Here is a 15,629-nt window from a genome sequence, read left to right as displayed (position 1 = left end):
CCCATGAGTAGTTTGTTTCTGGAATTTTCCATTTAATATTTTTGAACTGTAGTTAACTGTGGGTAACTGAAACCGCAGAAAGCAAAATCGCAGATGGGGGGGGACTACCATACCTAGGTCCCACACTAGAGAATTTTATTTAATTGGTCTGGGGTGGGACCCTAGCACTGACGTTTTTAACATCTTCTCTGGCAATTCCATTGTGCACTCAGGATGAGCCCCATGGGATGAGTCACCCCCAAGGTCCCTTCCCGCTCTGAGAGGTTGAGTCTCCACAATGTTCCTCCCTGAGAGAGAGAAAGAGCGTCTGACACATTTGGAGTCAAAGATCCAAAGGGCCTTTAGAGGAGGAGAGTCTGAAAACCCCTATTTCCCAAATTAAAATCTGCAATATTTTTCCTCTTAGGGAGACATGTGACTGACCAGACCACAGAGAGGTTGGGCTGGAGAATAGCCCAAATGTTTGTTTCAGCCATTTCAACGACATTTTGCAGGGCGGCTCAAAGATTTGTCCATGGTGTTTGCCTGTGTCCTAGACACGGGCCAAAATCTGTCCTTGTGTTTACTGTGCACCTTGCCTTATCCCTGTTATCAATATCTAGATTCAGAGAGAGACCCAGACCTTGGCTTACTGATGGATACTCTCACTTCTGTGTCTTGTTTCTACCTTCATCTCTGCACAGCCTATAAAAAGGGCTCCCATTCTATGAATAGCAGGATTGGTTCTAGTTTTTGAGCCTGGCTCAACCATAAAATAGCCGTGTGACCTTGAAGAAGCACCTTGTTCTCCTTGGGCCTCCATCTTTTAAATGTGTAGCTCCAAAGTGTCTTACAGGTGAAATGACCTATGGTAATGAAATTTTATGAAACCTTGCTTATCCAACCAGAATGTTAAGCTGAGCTGCTTTTCCGAAGCAAAATGGACTCCAAGCTGTCGCCAGCTCATTGTGCTCATTGGTAGCGGAGGTGGATTTAAAGAGACCATCTTTTCCAATTTGGTCAACCTCAAAAGAACGGTTAGCCTTTTCCACCGGCCCAGTCAACAACAAACACAGCTTTGAAGCACTTAGCGCTAGGGCTGCTAGGTGGCGCTGTTTCCCCAGATTTCCAGGGAGTCTACGCTTTAGCAGATGGCTGTTGGTGAATAAACAATTAATGTCCACTGTGTCAGCCTGAGCCTGCAGAAAATATGTTATACTCCAGAAACTGCAGAGAGCTGAGATTGCTCAGAGACGTGCTGCTGCCAACCTGGTTCTCTGCTGGCCAAGAATGTAATCATACACAGCCTGTCCCGTCCACAAATTTGTCCCACAAACAAGGGACATTAATAACAAGGGTAAATAAGGAATAAATGATTTGTATGCTTGTCTTCTTAGCCTTATTACATTTTATTTTGGAAATTTTCCCTGCATATAATAGCTAGAAAACAATTGCCACTGGGCAGGAGAATTCACTTTCCAACAGCTTAAAAAAGAAAACCACCAAATGAGATACATGGGTTTTTCCTCTGAATCCATATGGACGCTTATAGGGTATCCCAAATGGGGGTGCGAGGGCTGTGATGGCAGGCAGAAGAGATTTCTTGTATTTTCCTGACTTTTCTTTTTCTATAAAAAGGCCATCTGAGTCAAGGACTTAGGCTCTTCTGCTATCACTTCTTCATCAGAGGCAAAGATGTTCTTCGTCACACAAGGAGCTAGGGAAGGCAGGAAGAGAGAAGGGCAAAGAAGTTGTTTGGCCCATTTTTAGCTCTGCTTCCTGCATATTTTCCCTTTAATGTTTGTAAACGTCATTATTTCCATTGATGTCTTTCCACCGAAAGGCGAACTCCACCTGAATAGCAGAATTTGGGGTGAGGAGGGTGTCACAGGTTCTGCTTCCCTGCCTGTCCCCCATGGCATGTTTTTCTTGTAGAAATGGCCATGCTGAGGGGCAGTGAGAGGCGCAGTGGCCGGGTAGGTTAGGAGAACCACAGGACAGTTCTCTTTTGCAGGCCAGGGACATGCCTTGAAATATGAAATATCTGCACCTCCAGAGCGGACCCCTACACCCCGCCTCCCTCACTGGCTCCCGACTTCTCCCTGGCCCAGAAACAGCAGTTTATCAAAATTGAGTCCTCAGCTGCCTCACCCTCCCTCTGCCACGCCCTTTGTAGCTCACATTTGTAGGCTGGGGAGACAGAAAGAATGAAACCCATGCATTTTCTTCATGTTTCCCTTCTAGTTTAATTCTACCTTTCATGAATTCATAGTGTGCATTGTTTAGGTTTAGAAAAATGTTCCCAGCGCCAACTCTTCTGGTGTGAATCCAAAAAAAAAAAAAAAATCAGTTTCAATCAACAGCAAGAGCAACTCGGGCTGGTGGAGGGGATCCTTGGGGCGGGGGAGTGGCGGGGCTTGCATCACTGAGAAGCAGAGCATCTCCCCTCCTGGCAGGGAAACGCGAGGCCCCTTGACCCCAGGCGCCAATTACTATTTTAACCATCCTTCCGCACAGCCCCAGAGGCAGCTGGAAAGGAAACTGTGCGCTGGGACTTCCCACAGCATCTTGCTGGCTCCCTAAGGCTGCCAGGCATTTGCCCATCTGGTGAGGCCTCCAGAGCAGGGGGCCTAATTAGGCATCATCTGGCCACCTGAGAAGGTTCGGTGGGCCTTCCCTGGCTCCCCTTCTGCACGCAGGACTCCATTCTCCCAGCTGCAGGTCTCTGGAGCTTGCTTGGTAGAGCAGCTGCCCTGGCTAATGACTGGATAGCAGGGTCCCCAGGTGGCTGCCTCAGACTGGAGGGGATGGGCAGAGAGAGGGCCAAGGAACATAAAGGGACAGGGAGGGGGACAATATGAGGGGTGGTCAGAGAGGGGTCGGAGGGAGAGGAAACAGAGAGCATTAGATGAGCATCACAATTCAGATCTCTTGAGATGGAAGACAAGCTGACCTGACTTGCAGCAAGAGAGCTGGTCCCATAGGGGGTCCCATCCATGAGAGAAGCCCCTGTCCCCCCATTCTCCATCCCACCTCCCACCACACCATGATATTCTCTCTTCCTGCCCTCTACTGCCCTCAGCACCAGGCTCTAACCAACAGTTTTTCACTAGGAGAACATGGCCTTACAGCCCTACTTTTGGGGACAGGCTGTGGGAAGAGGATATTGTTAAACTCAAAATTATTCTTTGCTCGTGTTGGACTTTTAGGCATGCAGGGGTGTCTGCGTTTTAAGATACTTTGCATCCTGGGCTCCCTAAACCATGGCAGGAGCCCAGAGAGTTGGGCAGTTGCTGACATGCAAGCCAGGCTCTGCTGATCACTTCTTAGGCATTTTCCCTTTGTTTCCTGGGCAATCACACCCTTAGAGTAGGACGTATGACAAATGTTAAAATGACAAAAATATTGGGACAAATTTAGGGGAAACAGATGGAAAGTAAAATGATCCATGAAGGGTTGTGTTGGCAAAAGGGGCAACCTCCTGGTCACGGATGGCCTGCTGTCAGTTGAACCCGTGCTCGCTAGAAAGCTGGGCTGAGCCACCAAAACTCTTAATTCTATGGATTTCTCTCTTATAATGTAGGATCGTTTGAAGAAATAAGATTGTGTAAGTGAGGGGAGCATCCCTGGACTAGGGCAAAATGAAGTTTAATTTCTTGTCCTGTTATATCTGGGGTTTTGACCATGGGTTACTCATTGTGTTTCCTCTCTCCTCCAGTGTTCCCATTGGAAAATGTAAGAGAACACTTCTTTTAGTGTGCTTAGAAGTTACCATTTTCTGAGCGTATTAGAAGTTAGAATGTTACGTTTCTACATTTGGTTTAGCAGGGCTCAAAGGGGAATAGCTTTCCCCCCACCTACCTCCCGAACTGCCACAATGCGAATGAAGGGTGTTTTGCTACAGGAAAGGAAAACTGGTGTATGGAGAAGAGCTGTTTTGAGACTTGTGTGCCCCGAACAGCAGAAGGGCGGGCTGTACAGATGTGCACAAGTTATTGACAGCTGTAGCAAGAATTGGAAAGGTGGTGGGATTTTCAAGCTGGCAGGAAGATAATCTCATAAAGGTTTTGAAGACTTGTCTGGTTCCCTCATAACTGTCTGCCCATCCTTGTGAATCCAGGACTGATCCGGGAAGCCTCAGCCTCAGGGATTTGGATCCATCAAAGGAGATTCACAAGGGTGAGCAAGTCTTTCCAGAACACTCGAATCCTTTGATTCCATTAGTTGTGGGCTGTAGTCACCTTTGTCTCCTCCAAAGGACCTCTGGGCATAAATCACAGGGACACAGAGTGAACCCAGCTAGAAGCAGAGAGGGGAGCAAATGAAGGGAATCTTCCTACTAATGGGTGTCTGCTTTCAGCTGGGTGTACAATGGTGGGAAGTTGAATTTTTCAGTCTTAGAGTAAGAGTGATTGTTTTAAAGTACGCTGGAGCCAAGATAAATCTTAGAGGATAATTGATACTGTTTTCTGCAGGTCACCAAGCACCCCAGCTTTGTTCTCGAGTTCCAATAGAAAATGACTAAATCTTTGATTAAAGCCTACAGATTCTGCAGGAGGATTTTGGGGCCTCAAGAGTTGATCTGGCCCAGCATGTCACTCTGGTGGGCACCTCTCCGGTGTCTCAGAGGGATGAAAACCAATCCTCTGCTTGACTAACCTCCAGTAAAGTTTGTCCAGTGCATTCCATTGGGGGCAGTTCAAGGGCTTAGAGGATAGTTCCTTATTTTGAGCTGAAACCTGCTTCCTAGAAATTTCTGCTCACTAATCCTAGTTCTGCCCTCCGGAACTACAGGGGATAAATATAATCCCTTTTTCAGATGAAAGCTCTTCAGATTGTTGAAGCTGGTGATCACATTCCCTAAGTCTTCCTTTGAACAAGACATGCATTCCAAGTACCGCATGGTATCAACCTCCCTCACCAAACATCCTACTGTGGACATCATCTGGGTTTTCAGCATTTGCATCAGTCAGACTCCAGAAAGGAAGATAGAAATACTCTCAACATTTCCAGTAGAGGGAAATTAACATAGGAGCTTTTTAACATAGCTACAGAAGGACAAAGTGGGCAAAAAGGCACATGTGAGATAACCCAGACATTCGTAATTACAGGAAGCAGCTACCATTCCTAGAGGTGGAGAATGAATGAGAGGATGTGTCCCAGAGACCAGAATCACAGAGGAGGGCCACCCAGGGGGCCATGGTGAAGGTCCCATGGCTGTGCTGGAACCTCTGAAGGGCTGCCGTCTTACTGATGCTGGGACCGCCAAGGCTGTGTCAGCACTCTTACTGTGCTTGCAGCCAACTAACCCCCTTATTTACATAAAGCAGGTGAGGCCAAACCTGTATTTTTGAAAATGAGTGTTTGACTGAAGTTCAGGTCTTTAGTGGGTCTATTTTTTTTCTTGCTTTTCCTGCACACTGCCCCTTTCTTCTGATAACTGTGCCCTTCCTTTTCCCTTGGGGAAATTGCCTCCTCCATCCACATGACCCCAATAGTCCTGGTCACAGGACAGGGGGCAACGAGACAAGATTTGAAACTTGGGCAGAGACACAGAGGGAGAGATGGCCAGTGGAACTGAAGCTGTTGATGGTACTTCCTGCAGAAGCTGTGTCTGGGTTCTCTACTGAGCTCCCTGGAGCTACTCTGACCGTGGGTCTTCCCAAGACCTGGTTGTTTGACTTTTCTGCTATGAAAGCCCTACCCAGTAGCCTTCCTATAAAGTCCTTTCTGGCTTTGTCAGCCAGGGTCTATTTCTATTACTTACAAAGAACCTGGAATGATATGCCATCTTTACCTGTATTCCCAAAGGCAAGAAGATGACATCTGACTTGGTGGAGATCTAGCAAATATTGACTCTAAAACCAGCCTCCATCTTTCTGTCCTCAAATATATTAGAAGCACAATGAGTTATTGCCAACCTGGAAAGTAAATGTCTCACGGGGTAAGAGATAGATCCTTAGTGCTATAGAGTTCCAAAATCTGTGATGCAGATAAATGTATGGAAATCCGATCTGGAAAAGGATTTTGATGTGACTACTTTGATTTGGTCATATCGAAATGGGTGCATCAAAATATAAACACATCTTTTGTCATGCCCTAGCAACGTGAATAATGAATGTCGCAACGCCTCATCTCACCCCTGAATCTGACCTTATTGCCCCCTCTAAAATTCACTCAGAAGTGGGATGAAGATCAGGAAGTGAGTGTGTATGTAATTATGTTAATTGGCACTTGAGGAAAATTCTTTAAATTGTTTCACTGGGCTGTCAAAATATCTTCAAAACAGTTGCATCAAAATATGTAGCTGATTTCTGTATATATGAGTCATTAAAAATGTGCCAAATATATGGTTTATGCAAGAAAAGCATACCCCAGCCCCCCTTACCACACAGTACGTTTCTTCAGACAGAATTGAGTTCATCAACAGCGTATACATTCAGTCATTCAGCTAGTTAGGAAACTTCCTTACTTAACCGGCGTTCAGTCCAAGTTTATCTATATTGTCCAAAGGGATTAGTTTGACAATGGCGTCTTGAAATCTTGACCCAGTAAAGTGTTGACTTACCTTCATAGCCTCTCAACACAGAAACAAGATTCCTTTGGTAAAGCATGCCTTATAAGAATGATATTGGCACACGCAATTATGTTTAATTATGATCTTTTAAGTATTAAAAGATATTTGCTCTTTTAAAAATTGGCCTGGTCTTGATTTCCATTAGGAAAGCCGTAAAAGGAGGACCACTGACTGGCTGCCCTTCTCAGCACCCAAAGCCCTGCCACGCTTGTCCTCCAAGGCGGCCTGACTAGGGCTCTGGCCACGTGGTCACCTGCCCCTCAGATCCATTCATCTTTTGCTATGGGGGCCCCCCGACAATATGATGGAACGTTCTATGAATTTCATAGTTATTGCCTTAAACCCTCAAAGATAAATGAGTTTCTGGAAAATATTATTAAAACCATTCATCTTTAGACAGCTCACTCTGATTTGGTTGGATTCTGGAGTGCAGAATTTGGAGGCATAATGGATAAAGTGTTTCATGTTTGGAAGTATGATAGTTTTGCTCCTTGAGCTGAAGTTCAGAAAGGCTCGGCCAAGAATAAAGAATGCCAAGAACAATTTCTTATTCCAAATTTGGCTCTCATTGACAAGCAAGAGTTTGAGATCATTTATGGGGTACCATAGTGCAAACTAGAAAAAAAAAATCCCAAAGGAGTCTATGAGCCAGTTATTTTCCAGATGAAGCCTGCTGGGCCAGCTCTGTGGGGTGATGAGTTTAAAACGGTGGTGGATGCCCATGTTGATTTAGGCTACACAGAATTGGTTGGAGTTCTCCACCCCGAATACAGAGCACCCAGCAGAGTTCATGTTCTTTGGTGAAATGAGGGTGCACATATTCATGCAGCTGGGGACATCGGTCTCATGAGGATCTCACACTTGTGGTCACTGGGAAAACGTCAACTACCAAGTGTCACAGCAAAGTATGCTTCTGATTCCTGTCATTTTTACCGTTGAAATCTCTTTCTGCTGAAATATGAAGCATTTCATTAACTGCTCTAAGATGTGTCTGCAAATGGGCTTAGATTCTCCCAAGAGAGTCTCACTTTTATTTGAAGGAGGTGGTAAGTTAATTAGCTATGTCCCTTGAACTTCTGAAAACCACCTTTGTCCTTTGTCACTACCACTTCAGGAGATACTTCTGTTTGTTTCCCCCACGGCGTTTCAGTATCTGTTACACGTTAGAAATAGTTGCCACTACTTCGTGATCTTGGTTTTGCATGTGTTTCGAAATAACTCTCCTGTATTTTGACAACCTTTTGCTTTATAACATTTTTTATATTCAAATGATACATTCCCATACCTGTGAGAATATTTTATTTTATTTATTTTTTTTGTATCTTTTTTTTTTTAACATCTTTATTGGGGTATAATTGCTTTACAGTGGTGTGTTAGTTTCTGCTTTATAACGAAGTGAATCAGTTATACATATACATATGTTCCCATATCTCTTCCCTCTTGCGTCTCCCTCCCTCCCACCCTATCTATCCCACCCCTCCAGGCGGTCACAAAGCACCGACCCGATATCCCTGTGCCATGCGGCTGCTTGCCACTAGCTATCTACCTTACGTTTGTTAGTGTGTATATGTCCATGACTCTCTCTCGCCCTGTGTGACAATATTTTAACATTATTTGTACACTATGTCTATCTTTTCATTATGTCTGTTTTTTTCTGAGATTTTTAAACAATTTTTTTTTTGTCCAGTAAAGTTTATTTTGTGATATCAAATGTGATTCATAAAAATATTACGTCAAATATATTTCTTTACTTTGGAAAAGCACAGTATCATATGTGTCATATTATTAATTATGGTTTCAACAGTAATTGTTAGACACTCTGACTTGGAAAACAATGTGATTAGGTCTCGGTGTTAAAAAACTTCAAAAGACTTGGTTTATATGCTGAATGTCTTTATTTAGAATTAATTTTGCTAAATTTTACTTCATTTTTGATCACTACTTAACAAAGATACTTGGGCCATCTATTTGTCTTAAAGAGATCTTTATGCTTGTGGAAATGCTTGCCCTAATAAAAGTCTATATATCCGTAAAAAATATTTCCAGGTCTTGATACTTTTCATCTTTCTGTAATCCATCTGTTGCTTGTTTTTAAAAATTGGAGCACGTATCTGTTCTCTAAATTCTCCCAAACTCTCCAGCACTCACTGCAGCGGGGCCTGTGAACTTGAACTCATTTGAGGGGCTTGGTGTTTTCTTATTGTCTCCTTGCCTACCTTAGGTTTCAGTTTCCTACAAACCGTATTTGTTCAAGCCTTCCCAGTTTGAAGATCACTTTCCTCGACAGAGAAAGCAAGAAAGAAGCCGAATTGTCCTGCTTTTCTCTGTTAACTTTCAACATGACACCATCTGCCCCTGAGCATGGGGCCCTTCCATTCCTCATTCTTCTTCCTGCTCTGAACTCAGCTCAAAGCCCCCTTTCAGTGCCCTGACACTGTCTTTTTAAGACTCAGGGCAATTTCAACTCTGTTTATCCTGGTTATCACTAAGACTGGCTAGTATTCCTTGGTTATAAGTGCTTCTTTTCATATTTCAGGCATTTCTTTTAAAATCTGAGATCAAGAGCTCTCTGCATAGTTTTTGTTTGTTTGCTTTTTTTAAAGACACTTTTCCTTTTTCTTCTTGATCAATGTCATTTTTTGTTATGGAGTGAATATTTATGTCCCTAAAACTCATATACTGAAATCTGATTCTTAATGTGATGGTATTAGGAGATGGAGCCCTTAAGGGGTGACTAAGTCCCGAGGGTGAAGCCCTTATGAATGGGATTTGTGCCCTTATAGGAAGAGGTCAGGGAGCTAGATGACCTTTTTTGTGCTATTTGAGGATACAATGAGAAGTTGGCAGTCAGCAACTCAGATGAGGGTTCTCACCAGAACCCGACCATGACTTCCAGAACTGTGAGAAATAAGTTTCTGTCATTTATAAGCCACCCAGTCTATGGTACTTTGTTATAGCAGCTCAAACAAACTAAGACGTTAGTGATTGTTCTGATAGAATTCTTTTATGTGAACCTTTCCTCTTTTAGCCATTTTAACTTTTATAGTGTCACCAAGGAGTCATACCTACCTTTTCTCTGAACTTTTACAAACGATTTTTTTCCTAAAGCCTAGAATTTATGTCTAATTATGGACAATGCTTCCTTCCTTCTTTGGCTGTTAATAGTTCTACCATGATGACAGACACTTTATCCAAGTGTTCATTTCACTATACTAGGCTGGTTGTGCCTAGCGGTTAGTAAGAAGGTTGTATGTCATAGTTGAAAGGGCAGGGACCTCTGAATTTGGTAGATCTGAGTTCAGAAGTCCAGAGACCTGCTGATGATCTTGAACAATCTACCTGACTTGTCTGATTCAGAGGGTTAAAAAACTGGGTCAGTTATACAGCTTTGCAAGGATGCTTTTAAAATCATAAAGAATGCACAATGCCATTAGCCATTGTTATTACTGCCTGAATAATGTTTTTGATCTTCTGGTAATCTTTCTTGCTCCAGCATATGTGCTAATATATGCGTGTGAGTTCATAGTGTGGTGTGAATAAGTTAAAATTATAATAGGTAACATTAGGGTTGAGGTATAGACATATTGGTGACAAATAGCATACTGGTTGAGCACTCAGGTTCTGAAGCCAAACTGACTCAGAGTCCTGCAGTGCCACGTATTAGCTTTGTGATCTTGAGCACATGGCTGGAACATTCTGTGTTCTCATTTCTTTATCTACAAAACAGCTCTAATTCATGAACTTACTAAAAAAGATTTAAATGAGTGAATAGATGTAATTGCTTAGAACATCACCTGGCACATAGCCAGCACTTAGTAATGTTAGCTCTCATTACTATCATGCTGAGGATGGCATTGGATGAACACAGAGCCAGAAGCACCAGCATTCCTGTGTCAACCAGAGTATCTGAAGCAAAACTGAGAAACCCTTAGAGATCAACAAGTTTACAGAAACGAACACAAGGAAGTTACTAAAAAATGTTGACAAAAAGCTGAGATTGATGTCATTCCATTGGCAAACATATGGACACTTTTGCAGGAAATGTTTTCTGAGTCATGAGGCTGTAAGAGATTGGCTTGTAAGGGCAGCTGAACCTTGACCATTAAGGGATGTATCTTGCTGAATCACTAGAGCGCTCATCTTAGTGGGCTCTACAGGTGCCCCCTGCCCTCTTAGGAAACTGGAGGTGTGCATCATTCTCCATGATGGGTTGTCAGTGGACACATGGGTGGGCAGTTATACATCTCTATAAATCCTTCTCTCTCTTTTTGTTTTTTGGCAGTCAGTCCATCTAGCTTTTAAAATATGGGTCCTCATATCGTGAGATTAAAATCAGGGAGAGTTGCAAAGAGGAGAGACACTTAAAACAAGGTCATTGACCTTCAGGACTATTCCCTAGATTCTAAGGGAACAAAACATTGCTCAGAGTTGGAATAAACATGTTTTCAAGTTTGAGAAACTCTCCTCAGGGAATGGGGTTGTTTGCCAGACAGAGGGAGACAGATAAACCGTTGTCCCTCTTCCCTCAATCTCATAGTTACTCAGGAGGTTGACTCAAAAACTGATAACCTAATGCCCTTTACTTTCAAAACATGGTCACTGAATACCAAGTCTTTTGTCACATATGGTTTTTCTAACTTTTCTCTTCTACTGTAATGGACTCAACAAATTCCCTAAATCTCTACCTAGGCTAGCTGATCAGTGTAGCTGATGGTTAGAGAGAGCTTGCTGTCACTGGACTGTCAGGGTCTAAATCCTGTCTCTACTATTTCCTACTTGTTACATCTTGGCCAAGCTTATGTCATTTTAAAACTGGGCACAGTAATAATAATACCTCGCCTAAAATATTTGGATAAGGATTAAATGAGTTAATACCATGACTGGCACACAGTAAGCACTCAGCAAAGTTCACTTTATCCTTTGAGGTCTATCGAGGAATTGGGGATTACAAGCCGAGAAACTTATCTTTGTTCAGGAATTCCTCTCTCTGTCTCCCATAAGTATTCTTGTTTATCTAAAGTAATATATGAGGTGGATTTTTGGGAGATTCTGGTCTGTTTAAACTCAGACTCTACATAAGGTGGAATGAATTCAAAATTATATGGACTCCTTAGAGCTGATTCAAAACACTATTTCTCTAGCAGCCCCTCCAGTGACTCTGAATTGTAGGGTAAGTCCCATTTCTTGTTGCCCACTGCATGTGTGGCTCAAACTTCATCTGCTGCCGATGGATTGACATCAGATTTTGTATTTCTCTCTCCTGTTTTATCTGAATAAATCTTTTGTTCTGAAGTGTATTGCCTGATCACTGGAGACACTGTATGCCCAGTATTTTTCTCTTGTGTCCTCCAAATTTGGCATATAAAAGGCAGACTGTTTGGTGTAATTTTTTAAAATGCACAAGCATTGAGTCAGGTTGCCTGTGTTAAGGCCTGGCTCCTCTCTTTATTCTGCTCCATGACGCAATGTAATTTTTTTCAACTCTCTGAACCTTGATTTCATCTATAATATGAGAATGATTGAGAGGAATTAAATGGCATAAACCACATGCTCAAGTGCCTGGACTAAAGCAGATGCTAGACAAATGTTGGCTCATAATCAGTCTCGGTGGATCCCCTCCTCTATCAGTCAGACGACCTGAGCTCCACCCACCCTCTTGGTCCTTAATCAATTGACAGTCAATTAGTGATCAGTTTCTGATATCTTATTGTATCAGCCTTGGGTTTTGGTTGGACCCCGAAGACCTTTTTTAGGGTCATTCTTAACTCTCAGGAGTTCTTAATCTATATAATGTATAAATAATACCTGAGTGCTTAAAAAAATGCAAACTCCAAAGCCCTGTTGTGAACAATCCTGATTAGTTAATTCTGAGAAAGGGCTCAGGGATCTGCATTTCCAGCAAGAACTAGGCGATGGCACCAGGTGACTGTGACGTAAGTGCTGCAGGAAACATACTTGGAGAAATTGCCAGTGAGGTTATTATATCTTATAAATAAACTCCCCACCTGTTCTGTTCAAAAATGCCTCCTAAGCAGGGGTTCTTAACCTTGGGTGCATACTTGGGCTTCAGGGACCCTGTGGGCTCCCTGAATTTGAAGGCAAGTCATGTGTATATGCATTTCTTTGGGGGAGAAGTTTGACCTATAGCTTTCATTTTACATGTGTTCTTGAACCCTTTCTCCCACTGACCCCTCCCACCAAAACCAAACCAAACCAAAACAAACAAAACAGAAAACTTAAGAACTATATCTCCAGGGTCCAGGCTATTTTTCACTCCAGTCTTCAGGGTCTTTCTCCAATAACCAACCTGATAGAGCTGTGTCAACAACTAGTTATCCCCTCAGGGACTGATCTCCCCCCCCCCCCCCCAGAATCTAATTGGTTTTTGTTGCCAACAGGTGGTCCTTCCTCTTCAGGCACAGCTGCATGCCATAGGCAGGAGCAGAGCATGCAGATGTGGCTTATCTGGCTTCTCTTCAGCTGTTCTCCAATCAGTCTGTGCCCCTGCTGAGCTCAGGTCTCAGAGAAACCCTGCTATGGTTTCTGTATGGGCCCTACAAGGTGCCCAAAGATGGCAGTCTATCAGGTCTTCTCTGGATTGAAAGTTGCCAAGGTCCACTGTCAGCAGTTCTGTTTTTCACAAGAAGCACATAAAGTATCTCCACAAGAGTCTAAACCATCTACCCTGGGGAAGGGCTGAGCCCCTCTGTTGGCATGGTTATTCTCTCTCTGGGGAATCTGGCCACACTGCAGCTCCCTCGGGCACTGGGCTTAAATCAAGGTAAGATTTCCCTTTCTCTTTACCAGGGAACACAGTGGAAACAAATCAGATCCCTGGGGGATGATTGGAGAGCTTGCTTGCTGCTTGTACTCACAGTCCCCTAAATTCTCCTTTCTCTGCTGTAAGCTTGTGAGGTGGGACCAACCTGGACCCATGATTATTTAAGTACCTTGTCTCCTAAGCTCTTCTCTTGAGAGAGAAATATCAAAATCACCCCTCCACCACCACCACCACCACTACCAGTGCCTGATTCTCCATTTATGAGAGTGCTGTTTCCCTACTACTGACCTTCTACACTGTCCCAGGCTTTGGGACATCTATAAATGGCTCCAGGGTGTTTGCTGACAATGCCTGCAGGCATGTGTTCTTCCTCTGGGCAGATCTTCTTTGTTGCAGTCTTTAGACCTGATTACATCTGGATATCATGTTGCAGGGTACTGGGGAGGAGGGACATGGAGGGGGGCAATGGGATACTGGTGTGGCCAAGCAGCTCTACCTGATGGCCCTGGTGATCTTTGAGCCCACCCAAGTCGCCACTTCTTTAGTCCCTTTTTGTCCTTCATTGTGAAAGCTTTCCTGGAGAAGTCCAGCATTGATTCCTATACTGCTAGTGTCTACCTGGCTGGTAAAAATAGCACGCTGAGACTGGAGATGGTGAAGGGCCTTTTGTATTCACTCCCATCCCTTCAGTCACTCTGTTCTCCTGCCTAGTAACTTATTCTGTACAAAGAGCTTAGCAGCACTGGGCTCTGGAAGAGAGCAGGTAAATATGGTGATATAAAATGCAACAGCAGATGGCAGGAAGAGTTTCTTTGAAATTCACATGAGCAGTTGCTTCTCCTGGTGGGTTTTTATTATTAAATTCATTTCCATCATTTGACTAGATAGGGTCTATCTTCATGCTCACTTAGCATGTGCTAAATCATCTTGCTTTTAATATCTGAAACAAGGAGCTGTTCATTATACCAATTATAAATATAGCCATATGGTCCCATGTGTAATTGTCAACTCAGTTACGTGGATGTAGCCTTTGTATTTGGGGGAAGTGAATGCTCACCTTCTCCTACAGAAAATGGTATGTTTCTGAGCTTTTAGGCTCCTGCAAATCGTTTTCTTAAGGATAAGGTGAACCTTTGGGGGGGGGTGAAATTATCAATCCTTTAATTGATTTCAAATACATTATCCTTATTTTAGGCCTAGAGGTCCTGGGTCTAATCCTTATTTTACAACAACTGAAACCCAACACCTTTATGTTAAGCCATCTCTGCTCCCTCCCTCTGTGAATCTGTGAGTTTCATTTCCAACTTCCAATAAGAGGAAAGTTCATGAGATTCTTTGGAAATTGAACTCAAATGATTCTTATACCCTCTACCCACCCCCAACCAAAGTAGAAGTCTTCACACTGTTAGCAGCAACTGAGTCCTCATTATCACCATCACCATCCTGCTGTATGGTTATTTTTTTAATTAATTAATTAATTTTTGGCTGCATTGGGTCTTTGTTGCTGCACGCGGGCTTTCTCTAGTTGCAGCGAGCGGGGGCTATTCTTCTTTGCAGTGCTTGGGCTTCTCATTGCGGTGGCTTCTCTTGTTGCGGAGCACGAGCTCTAGGTGTGTGGGCTTCAGTAGTTGTGGCACAGGCTCAGTAGTTGTGGCTCACGGGCTCTAGAGCACAGACTCAGTAGTTGTGGCACATGGGCTTAGTTGCTCCGTGGCATGTGGGATCTTCCTGGACCAGGGCTCAAACCCATGTCTCCTGCATTGGCAGGCGGATTCTTAACCACTGCACCACCAGGGAAGTCCTGCTGTATGGTTATTAATCATCAATATTGATTAATTTCCTATATGGCAGAAATTGTATCACATTATATATTTTTCACTATGTCCAGTCCAGGAATCATAGAATTCCAATGACGCCAGGGGACACAGGGATGTCATCTACTCCATCCTCTGCTTTTCAGAAAAGAAATGTTCAAACCATACAGAAGGACTTTATTTTCAAGCAAAATATTTTGTGTGTGTGATGAGACAGCTAGTGAAAGGAAAACGGACATCAACAGGAAGTTACAGTGAAATGTCTCCTCTTTTCTCATAGGATCTTTAGTTAGTAATAAAGGACCCTCAGTGCTGGGGGGAAAGACCATCATAGTTAGTTTTGTGCGCTCAGTGATAACCTTTCCGTTGAAGACAGATGTGCAGTGAACCTGATTGTTTCTCAGAGAACTGTCATTTTCCCAAGAGCTGGCATTTTCAGCGTCTTGAAGCACACCAACCACTGTTATCACAGCTCTAA

At 43.4% G+C, this 15,629-nt stretch overlaps 1 pseudogene; it reads left to right on the top strand.

The window, feature by feature from the left end:
• Positions 1-5,192: 5,192 nt before the first annotated feature.
• Positions 5,193-7,511, top strand: LOC114892615 (annotated as a pseudogene).
• The last annotated feature ends 8,118 nt before the right edge of the window (positions 7,512-15,629 follow it).

Source organism: Monodon monoceros, unplaced genomic scaffold (assembly GCF_005190385.1).
Source record: "Monodon monoceros isolate NGI ecotype Baffin Bay Population unplaced genomic scaffold, NGI_Narwhal_1 Super_Scaffold_1, whole genome shotgun sequence".
In the NCBI taxonomy this organism is placed as follows: domain Eukaryota; kingdom Metazoa; phylum Chordata; class Mammalia; order Artiodactyla; family Monodontidae; genus Monodon; species Monodon monoceros.
Note: the sequence above shows the minus strand (reverse complement) of the source record. Positions and strands in the feature narration are given on the sequence as shown.